Raw genomic sequence first — 11,929 nt, 5'->3', positions numbered from 1 at the left:
ACTGGAGTCCAATTTGATGAGAACCACCATGACTGTTGGAGTGAAAGCTGGGAGAAAAGGTTCTAATTTGGGATACATTTTTATGTTTTATTTTTCTATTTTGATATTATGATCATCTTTAAAAAAAAGGAAAGTAGATTTTTATATTATTCATATACTATAATATGCGGCACCACTGGCCTCTGCTGTGTAGAATCAGACTTGTTCAAATGCTTGTGACAGTCTCATTCTTTAGCTATAGCTGGTTTGATATTTTAAAAAAAGAAAGTCTAATACAACTGACAGCTAGAGGAGATTTATTATTTTCTCTAGAGTAGTTACCTATGTTTCTGAAGCAAAAAGTCATGCCTTCATTCCCATGACTCATGCATGAGGTTTAATTAACAACCAAGCTGTCTATGTTTTTGGCTACCAGTTATTAAAATAGTTGTCAAAGGGAAGTATTTGTTTTGATAAATAGAAGAAGAAAGATAAAATACTCTCATGTATTTATTTTATAAGGTAAAATGACTTTTTAGTTAAATGAATATTCAGCGGGTATCTTAACTCACTTGAACATGTTGCAATGCCGACAGTCTCTAATCCAAGTTAAATGTCCTCTCTAATCCAATATCATAAATGAGGAGAGAGTAAAATCAGAAGAAAAACCAAACAAAACACTACTGTGAATCAATATCCTTCTCTGGATCTCCAAGGGCATTTTGTCTCCATTATATCCATTCTTTAGATTTTATATGCTGGGAGCAGGGGTTATATTCATACTATAATATATAATAGCAACAATAATCAAAACCTATCTTCTGGAAAGACTTAACTTGCATTGTAGGTTAAGTGTGATGATATAGTGGTGATGTAATGTAATGTACTACTGCTTGCATGTGTATCACTGCCCTCTACTGGGTATGAATCAGACCTACTAAGGTGCTTGTGATTGGCATTCTTTGGTGTCCTGCCTATAAACAGGCTATAAACAACTGTATGGACTTTCTGTTAAGAAGTCTTACACCATGTGAAAACTTGCATGTTTTCTGGATTTGAAATCCAAAATTGGTCCCAGGTTTATCTAAAGTTTACTTATTGTTTGCAAATTTTAAGTAAAACCCATCTCTTCCCATGCATCTGCAGAAAGAATGTATGGTTTTGTTTGAAACCATGCACAATGTGGTGGCTTTGCCTAATTTTACCCCAAAAAGGAATGAAGCTTGGTGCTTTTCGCTGAATTTTTGACTAGCTCATACATCAAGTGCCAAGTGACCTCTGGGGTGCCATGGGCAGTGAATTCCCAGGTGAATGACAACAACAAAAGAGACACCTGGAAACTGCAGCATTTCGTATATTTCTAGATAAGCTCTTCTGTGTTATTAGAACTAGCAGATACCTATCTTCTCCTTGTGTATTTTTAAGCAGGAGGTAGTGCATTCCATTTGTGATGTTCTGGGTGTATAGTTTAGCTGGCATCCTTAATATATGTAGCTCATTGAATCATTACATTTCATTCCTGTAAAAAGTGACAGAGTCCGGTGGCACCTTATAGACTAACAGACGTATTGGAGCATAAGCTTTTGTGGGTGAATACCCACTTTGTATTCACCCATGAAAACTTATGCTCCAATACGTCTGTTAGTCTATAAGGTGCCACAGGACTCTGTCACTTTTTACAGATCCAGACTAACACAGCTACCCCTCTGATACTTGATTTCATTCCTGGTTGTCCTAATTTTGGGACCGATAGTGCCATGAATTGGAAAGAGGGCAGTGGCCTCTGTGATAGTGTTCCCCATGTCACCCAGACCTTGCACAGGGTGCCGCTTGCATTTAAAAATCCACACAAGGGAAATGGGTAATCTTTGGACAAGCTGGGGGAAATGCACAGCAATCCCTTCCCTATACACAGCAAAGCTTACTGGAGAAGAAGGAATACAGCTTGAGACTGTATTACATTTCCAAAGTTCCCACTTCATCGTGGGAGTTGCTTGGGGCTGCTGCCAGCTAAGGAAGCTCTCTCTCGTCCAAACAAATGCTTTAATAGTCTTGCTATTCTCCACAGAATATTGTAAGTGTTCAGATTCATAGGTTGTGAAAAGGAAGTGAAAAATGACTGTAGAATGAGCATGCATTGATTGGTTGCATGGAAGAATTATGAAAGATTTTAGAACTTGCTAGATAGCCCTCAAATCTCAAAACAGAAATCTGGACTAATGACCTCCCTCTTGAAAGAACCCAGTCCTAAACCATAATATAAGTATTTTTTCCCCCAAGGCTTATATTATAGCTGATTGTTAATATAGCAATAATTAAATCCAGTGTTTAGTACAGTTATAGAAATTCCATGTCCCATAATTGAAACTGTTAAATCCAATTGCTTACCATCAGACGATTTGCAGACCGAAATAATTTTCATCTCAAGATGCTGTCTTCCTGGTTCCATCAAGGTTCATATAGACACAATCTATGGTTTGTTTTGGCTCCCCTCTGGCCCATTTAGCAATATACCTCATTCTCCACTTATCAAGCCATTTGTTCTTTCCATCTGTATAAAAACAAAATAAATTAAAATACCTTACCTGGTAGTTTTGAGTAATCATCACTATATAATTTTAAATTTGTAGCCTACAATTTTCTCCTATCATTAATAGACAAATTTATTTATTTATTTATTTAATTTAAATAATGCCACATGAGCTTTTTAAATTTATTAACATTATTTATATAATACATGTATGACATATAGCACTGCACAATGGGTGACGTGTGCTAAACAAATAACGGAGTCCCTACCCTCACATAATTTATTTGGGGAAAATACAGATGATGTGGTCATATCATATGATGATGACAAGACTCTTCCATAGTATTTTGGGAGGATGCTAAACAGCAGCTACTAAAATTAGAAATGTTTAAATCAGCAGGTCCAGACTGCATGTCTCCAAGAGTTTTAAAAGAGCTGATAGAGGAGCTCCCTGGACAAGGAGTTCACTGGATCATTAATGTTGATGTTCAATAAATCTTGAAGCACTGGGAAAGTTCCAGAAGACCAGAAGAAAGCTAATGTTGTGCCAATTTTTAAAAGGGTAAACTGGATGACTGGGGTAATTATAGGCCTGAAACCTTACATTGTTCTCTGGGCAAGATAATGGAACAGTTGATAAGGGACTCAATTAGTAAAGAATTAAAGGAGAATAATATAATCAATCAACACACGTTTATGAAAAATAGATCCTGTGAAACTAACTTGACACCTTTTTTTGATGAGATTACAAATTTGGTTGATAAAGGTAATAGTGTTGATGTAATGTATTTAGATTTCTGTAACGCATTTGATTTAATGCCATGCAACATTTTGATTAAAAACTAGAACAATATAAAATTAACATGACACCCATTAAGTGGATTAAAAATTAGTTAACTGAAAGATCTCAAAAAGTAACTGTAAATGGGGAATTGTCATTGAGCAGGTGTGTTTCTAGTGTGGCCTACAGGTTCTTGGACCTACACTATTTATTTAACATTTTTATCAGTGACCTAGAAGAAAAGAAAGTCATCAATGAAAAAGTGTTAAGATGACACAAACATTGGGGAGTGGTAAATAATGAAATGGACAGGTCACTAATAAAGAGTAATCTGGATTTCTTAGTAAGCTGGGCACAAACAAAAAATATGCATTTTAACATGGTTAAATGAAAACATATACCTCTAGAACAGTGGTGGGCAACCTGCGGTCCACGGGCTGCACATGGCCTGTTAGGGTAATCCGCTGGCGGGCAGTGAGACAGTTTGCTTACATTGACTGTCCACAGGCATGGTCCCCCGCAGCTCCCAGTGGCCGTGGTTCACCATTCTCAGCCAATGGGAGCTGCGGGAAGCAGTGGCCAGCACGTCCTGCAGCCTGTGCCACTTTCCGCAGCCCCCATTGGCCGGGATCGGGGAGCCGCAGTCACTGGGAGCTGCAGGCGGTTGTGCCATGGATGGTGAATGTAAACAAACTGTCTCACGGCCCACCAATGGATTACCCTGACGGGCTGCAGATTGCCCACCACTGCTCTACAACAAAGAACGTAGGCCATACTTACAGCATAGGGGGGCTCTATCTGGGAAGCAGTGACTCTGACAAATATTTGTGGGCCACAGTGCATCATCACTGAACATGAGCTCCCAGTGAGATGCTGTGGCCACCAGGGCTAATGCAATCTTTGGAATTGCTTTGGAGTCTCAAGTAAAAGTAGAGAGGTTATCTTACTTCTGCATTTGGTATGGATGTGACCACTGCTGCAATACTGTGTCCAGTTCTGTTGCCCACAATTCAAGAAGGATGTTCACAAATTGGAGAGGGTTCAGAGAAGAGCCATGAGAATTATTAAAGAATTAGAAAACTTGCCTTATAATGATAGCCTCAAGGAGATCAATCTGCTTAGCTTAAGAAAGAAAAGGTAAAGGGGTGACTTGATTACAATCTGTAAGTACAGTAAAAGCTGTTTTATCTGGCATATCAGGAGAATGGGGGTTGCCGATAAGTGAAAAATGCCAGTTAACTAACAGAGAGGGAGTTTGGGTTCGGGGGGGGGTGGGGTGCCGGGTTGGAGTGTGGGGCTGGGAGTGCTCAACTTGGGTAGCTCTCCACAAGCAGTAACCTGTCCTGGCTGTTCCTAGGCAGAGGCGCAGCAGGCAGCTCCATGAGCTACCCACCCTGCTCTGAGTGCTAGCTCTGCAGCTCCCATTGGCTAGGATCCATGGCCAATGGGAGCTGCGGGGGCGGTGCCTGTGGATGGAGGCAGCGCACAGAGCTGCCTGCTGTGCCTCTACCTAGGAGCAGCTGGGACAGGTCGACACTTGCCCATCTATGTGGGATACTGCTATGTGAGAGCTAGTGTCAACCAGAAATCCAGAATCATTCTCAAGTTACAGGTTGAACTGACCAGTTGTGGATGTGTAGCTTCAACCAAAGTGACTGCAAATTTTTCAAAATGCTGTCCTATGCTGACCAGCATAGTCTCTGTCTTGCTCAGGTTCAGCTTCAATCAGCTGTTCTTCATCCATAAACTGATCTCAACTAAGGATTGGACTATGTTATTGGTAGTGTTAGGGTCATATGTGGTAAAGAATAGGTAGATGTGTGTGTCATAGATATTACTGGCAGTTTAGTCCATGACATCTGACCAGCTCATCTTGTGGCTGCACGTAGATGTTACATAGGACTAGAGAGAGAATTAATTATTGTAGGATCCACAAGTGAGGGGTATAGTAATGGAAATGTAGTTTCCCATCACTTTTTGGGTCTGTCCCGCTAGGAAGGACTCAAATCATTTTAGCATGTTACCTTCAAACCCTGCTACCTCCCTCATGCAAGACAACAGTATCTCATGGCCAACAGTGCTGAATGCTGCAGAGGGGTCTAAGAGGTTGAGATTGACTGTCCACTTTCTATCCATTAATGTCAGAAGATCATCCATTAGTGACACTAAAATGGGTTCAGTTCCATCTCCTGGCCTGAATCAAGATTGTGCCAAGTCTAGAATATGAGCTTCACTTAGGCCTTGTTTATACTAGTAGTGGCATGTAGAGTACATGTTGCCCACATGCCACAGTGAAAAGCAGGCTACATCCATATTGTGGTGTGTATCTGCACACAGCAGTGAAAGACCCTGGCGGGGGAGGCAGTGAGGAAAGCCTTTCTCCACTGTCTCCCGACTGCCAGAGCCTTTCTCTGCTGCTAGAGCCATTCCCTGTATACAGAAAGGCTCTGGTAGTGCGTAGGCAGCAGGAAGGCAGCAGGACACTACATTGAACAAAATAGCAGTGTAGATGTAGGAGGCACTGCATGGGCATGTATGGAACCATGTAGGGTGCATACCCTAAGGTTCTTGTTTACTCACCTATGCAGTGTCTCACCATCTACACTGTTATTTATACCTGTGCTGGGGGGCATGCAGTGTGCATACTCTACAGGCTACCATAAAGGTATGCATAATCTTAGATATGCTTGACATTGGGGTTTGGCAAGCTTCTTTCTAGGAGGTAATTGGCTAGAACCAATGTATGTAGCGTGGATTGCTGATTAGATTATTGCATGTTTGATGCATTGGCTATTTCACTCATGAGTGGCATTGGTTGCTCATGACTCCTTCATCAGCCAGGACAGATATTGGTCAGTTTCACAAGTCTTAGGTGGAGATTCACTTACTCTTATTGAGTAATGTACTTAACTCTGGGAACGTAGATTGGCTGTTGGTTGATGGATATTGGCAGGATGGATCCGGGATGTTTCGGCAGTCTTCCTTAATGTGCATGATGTTTTCAGTGAAGTAGGATGATAGTTCTACATTATAACTTAATTTTAAATTTTTATGCAGTGTAATTGATGCTGCCTCTGCCTGGAATGGTCCCTTACAATATGTGCTAGCTACTTATGCTAAACAATCTGTTGCACCTTGCATTTTGCTGTGGCACTGGGAGCACCTTTTCCAGACCTGAAGAGGAGCTCTGTGTGGCTCGAAAGCTTGTCTCTCCCACCAACAGATGTGGGTCCAATAAAGAAAATTATCTCACTTACTTTGTCTCTTTTAAATTTGTGTCATAAAATGTGTGTCATGGGAGGAAACTCGCATGCATCTTTGGGAGACTTGAGAGGGAAAATAGAGAGAAGTTGCATGGAAGAATTATGAAAGATTTTAGAACTTGCTAGATAGCCTCAAATCTAGCAAAAGACTGTATTACATTTCCAAAGTTCCCAGTTCATCGTGGGAGTTGCTTGGGGCTGCTGCCAGCTGAGGAAGCTCTCTAAACATTGCTTCATCCAAACAAATGCTTTAATAGTCTTGATATTCTCCACAGAATATTGTAATTGTTCAGATTCATAGGTTGTGAAAAGGAAGTGAAAAATGACTGTAGAATGAACATGCAAAGTAATGCACATTGGAAAACATAACCGCAACTATACATGATGGGGTCTAAATTAGCTGTTAACACTCAAGAAAGAGATCTTGGAGTCATCATAGATTATTCTCTGAGAACATCTGTTCCATGTGCAGTGGTAGTCAAAAAAACAAAACAAAACAAAGAAACAAACAAAAAAACCACTAACCAACTGCTAGGAACCATTAGGAAAGGAATAGAAAATAAGAAATAGTGGCATGGTGTACCCACACCTTGAATACTGCATGCAGTTCTGGTTGCCTGGTCTCAAAAAGATATATCAGAATTAGAAAAGGTACACAGAAGGGCAACAAAAATGATTAAGGAAATGGAACAGCTTCCATAGGAGGAGAAACTAAAAAGACTGGGACCGTTCTGTTTAGAAAAGAGATGACTAAGGAGGGATTTAATAGAAGTCTATAAAATCATTACTTATGTGGAGGCGGTGAATAGGGAAGTGTTATTTACCCCTTCACATAACACAAGAAACAGGGGTCACCCAATGAAATTAATAGGAGCAGGTTTGAAACAAACATAAGGAAGTACATCTTCACAAAACATATTGTCAACACGTGGTGCTCATTGCCAGGGAATGTTGTGAAAGCCAAAAGTATAACTTGATTCAAAAAGAATTAGTAAGTGTATGGAGGATAGGTCCATCAGTGACTATTAGTCAAGGTGGACAAGGATACACCCCATGCTCTTTCTGCCAGAAGCTGGTGTGGGATGACGGGTTAGATCACTTGCTGCTTGCCCTGTTCTGTCCATTCCCTCTGAAGCATCTGGCACTAGCCACTGTCACGAGAGAATTCCGGACTAGATGGACTATTGATCTGACCAGTATGGCCATTCGGATGTTCACCTTTGGAGAAAAGTAGTGTTTTGCATACCAAGTAATGTTGTGTATATATGATGGACAAATGTCAACTTATGTGTATGTGTATATGTATGTGATAATTCTGTTAGTCTGGTAGGCAAAGAATTAGCAAACAGCACAAAATGAAGATGATGCCTGTTTTGTTACACTCACTAGATTCATAAATTAAGCATGTGAGCTTTGGAAAAAGACTATACCTCTCATCAGGCTATAGAAAGAGAATGTGTTACCCATAAATATAATAGCAAGATGCCCCTGTGTTTGTAATCTCAGAAGTTAATTATGAGGTCTGAATCAACTCTCACTACATGTGATACCTCATTGTGTTTCATTCCCTTTGCATCTCGCTTTATGAAAAAAAAGTGATTCTGAGGCTCTCACCCATTTTAGTTTGAATTAGTCCAGCTAATTGATTTCTTTTTATTAGTATTCTAATTTAAAATAGAACATTATCCACCTTTCTTATTTGAGAAATCCAGTTAAGAAAATATCCATGTGCCATATCATCCCATTTTATGGAATGCTGTTCTGACCACTCCACAGAGTTTATTTTTGGAGGTATATTGCTAATTTTTATACTTCGCCTATGGTATAAACACAACTTTAATTGTTGTTTCTTGTTAAAGGACAGTAGTTGTACTCTCTATAATTATATGTACTCGCAGTATTTTATTAAACCACTAGATGTCACTGTGAGCTGTACAGCGTTCCAGACAATATATATCCCAGACAATGGCCCCTATATATAAAGCTAGATTACCTACACAGCCTGAGTTTGTCTAAACTCTTTGTATAACTTTTCTGTGTAATAAAGGTCTTTTTTTTAAGGAGGACTGTGGTTCCATGATTCCATACATCATGACATACTGGACTGGCAAGTGATGAAGAATACTTTTTTTTTTTTTTTTTTTTAACATTCCTTTGCCATGTATGTGGTGGAGGACAAGTTATTCTTTTCTACTAATATATATCATAGAATATCAGGGTTGGAAGGGACCTCAGGAGGTCATCTAGTCCAACCCCCTGCTCAAAGTACAGCACTTGTGAAGTCTAGACAAGTGGAAGTTTGCAGGCGGTAGATAGCCTGGTAAATACAAATTGCCTCACTTGGAAACAGAATGAAGTACAGTATTTTAATTTGAAGAGTATTCTATCTACTTTACAGCTCCAGACATGTGATTCAGTCAGTGACAGATATCAGACACTGTGCTCAGGGCAAAAAGGTGCAAATATTCTCTCTCCTTTAGTTGTCTTTCACCTGGTGACAAACTTGCTGATGTAGTTTCTAGATATGCTAGGTAACTTTGCTCAACCACTTGTGGCATCAAGTGAGGAATTCTTAGCTAGTTTGTAAATTGCAGACTTGATTATTGTGTTTTTGCGATTCACTTGAAGTATTGCATGTTTATCGTCCAAAATGAAATGTTTCTTTTTATATTTAAGGAATAAACATACTTACCAAATGAATCATGTAGTTTGTGTTTTGTATTTTATTTCATAAAACCTTTGTGGGTATTTTAGTTTTTTTCCACTTTCTCCATAATAAAACACAAGTGTTTTTTCACATTGAGAAAAATCATAAACGTCATGGATTCTAAGACCTTTCAACAAACCTTCCATAATCAACAAGCTCTATAAATGTTGCTTATTCATGAGAAAGTAAAGAGGCAACTTGAGTACAATGTATAAAAGTACCAACAGAGGTAGACAATATCTGACAATAGGACGTCACACAAAGACATAATTAGATTCAATGTCTGAAAATCAAAGGTAGAAAAATTAGAATTGTAAATAAAGAGACAAATTCTTACTAGTGAGGATAGTTATCCATTGGAACAGCTTACCAAGGGAAGCAGTAAATTATCACTTGGTGTCTTTCAACAGAAATTGCAAGGGAGACTTTCAAAGGTGCATAAGGATTTAGGAGCACCACCAGTTTCTTCTGTGGATTCGTGCCCCTCATGCTTCTGAAAAATCTCTTCTAATTTCCTAAAAAATATGGTCTAGCTCCATGACAAATTATTGAACTTTACAAAGCTGATTTACATAGTAGAAAATAATCTCTCTTTCCCCTGAAGGAATCCATGGATGAAATTCTATGGCCTGCAATTAAAGGCCTGAACATTTAAATTTGCCAGTGTGTGTCACAAGCAATCAAAATGTATGCCAAATGACTGAAATATAGAAGACCTGTGCATTGTTGCATATCACATCATAATTGGCAGCTCACATTGGTTTTTAGATGTAACAACCCTAGCAGGGTTTTCCCCCCCACTTTAATGGTTTTATTAAACCATTAAAAACAAACAAAAAACTAGGAAAAACCAAATTCCAGAATCCAAAGGACCCATGCATGATTTGTCAAATACAATCCGAGTTCAACCCTTGGACCTTCAAATCACAACACAGACTATTGTCATTTGAACTAAAAGAAACACTATGAAATCTCTATCTGGAGAAGCCACTTGAGGTGGAAGTAAAGCACCTTTCAAGTGGATTGCAAAACTATTTGCTAGACAGTAGTAGAATGTTGAGGATCGGAATCCCTGGGCTCTACTCTGGGCTCAGGGAGGCGAGTATGTCTAGTGGTTAGACACCATAAATTAGTATATTCATTCCAAAGGAGAGCATGGCTGAGACGTGGCTCTGTCATATTAGCGATCAGGGTTCTATCCTCACCTCCAGTATTGTGCAATTTTCTTTATCATCTGTAAAAGTAGAGGTTGGTACTTGGCTGCCTTTTATGGTATGGGTATGAGGCCTTGGTGAATAATAAGACTATGAAGTGCACTGAGAAAGCACCAAAGAGTGAGACTAGAACACATGACCCCTGGCTCCCACCACAGTGCATCTTCCTTTAGGTCAAAAGATAATGCATGAGGAAGGACTGGCCTCCCTCCCTTTCTGAGTTCTCCCCAATAGAACAATGCCTAGCTGTGTTGCGGCAGAACAGGGAGCCTGTGTCAACCTAGATATAGAATGCCCTGCAAAATCCAGAACACGTGAGAGGTCTGCCTCTGTGATGCAGGGAGGTGATACTAGGTGATCATAGTGATTCCTTCTAGACATAAAAACTTTTCATGAATATGCAGCTGAGAACAGCAGTGAACACTGATCACATTTCACTATAAAGAAGCTTGCAACTGTGAGTGACGCACATGTTCCTTAATATGAATGTTGTTAAAGAACTAGACTAGGGTAACTGAAGAGGGAAGGGAAGGAGAAATATACAGAAAAAAGATTGCTAAAAGGATTATAAATTTAGAAAGACAGCTATGGTGAAATAAAACATGAGATACTCACTGGAGAGCCATCACTCCAAACATACACATTCAAGGAATGAGGCTGAAGTGACAGGCCTTTCTCCCTAAAAAAAAAAAAAAAGTCTCTATATAGAATAATATATAAATATAGACAAAGGCTATGTGTCTTCACACACAACTCATTCAAGCTGAGGCCCCTTTTCACCACTTTGGTAGAGTAAGGGGTTTACGCTGCCAGAGGTTTGTGAGGTAACAGTGTAAATGAGAATCAGGACCAATCAGTTTTATGACTTGCATCGTATCAACAACTTTGAAGGCTCTCTATAAAAATATCTTACCTATGGTGGAGATGTAAAGGAACATTTAGGGTTTTAAACCTAATACTCTGGTGCCTGGCACCTACATTATGATACTCACAGACAAATGTTGATGTTAAGTAGGGCAAGTTGTTTTCAATAATTAATTTTATAAACAGGTGCAAGAGAGCCAGGCAGAGAGACTAAGGACTATGCCAAAATCATGCTTGGTAAAAACTGAAGAAGTGGGACCGGAAATTAATTAACCAAAATTCGTGTGTCAGATATTAGGCCTAATTGGTAGATAAAATAATTAGGGGATGGACCATTCCGCCCATCACTCACTTTTGGGCCCTTAAAAAAAAGAGACTTCAGGAGGAAAAGAAGGAAGAACAGATGGAGTCTCCTGGAGTGACCTTCGCCATCAAGGCTGGCACCCCCACTGTCTCCCAGGACCCTGGGCATGCTTCATCCTAATCCTAAGAGATACCCTGACCAGGCCAGAGAGAGAGGGACCCAGATCACATTATCACCACTACTTGCTCCAGCTGCTAGTTTCAGCTAGTTGTTTGGAAAGACATTTT

Source organism: Malaclemys terrapin, chromosome 2, assembly GCF_027887155.1.
Source record: "Malaclemys terrapin pileata isolate rMalTer1 chromosome 2, rMalTer1.hap1, whole genome shotgun sequence".
Classification (NCBI taxonomy): domain Eukaryota; kingdom Metazoa; phylum Chordata; order Testudines; family Emydidae; genus Malaclemys; species Malaclemys terrapin.
Note: the sequence above shows the minus strand (reverse complement) of the source record.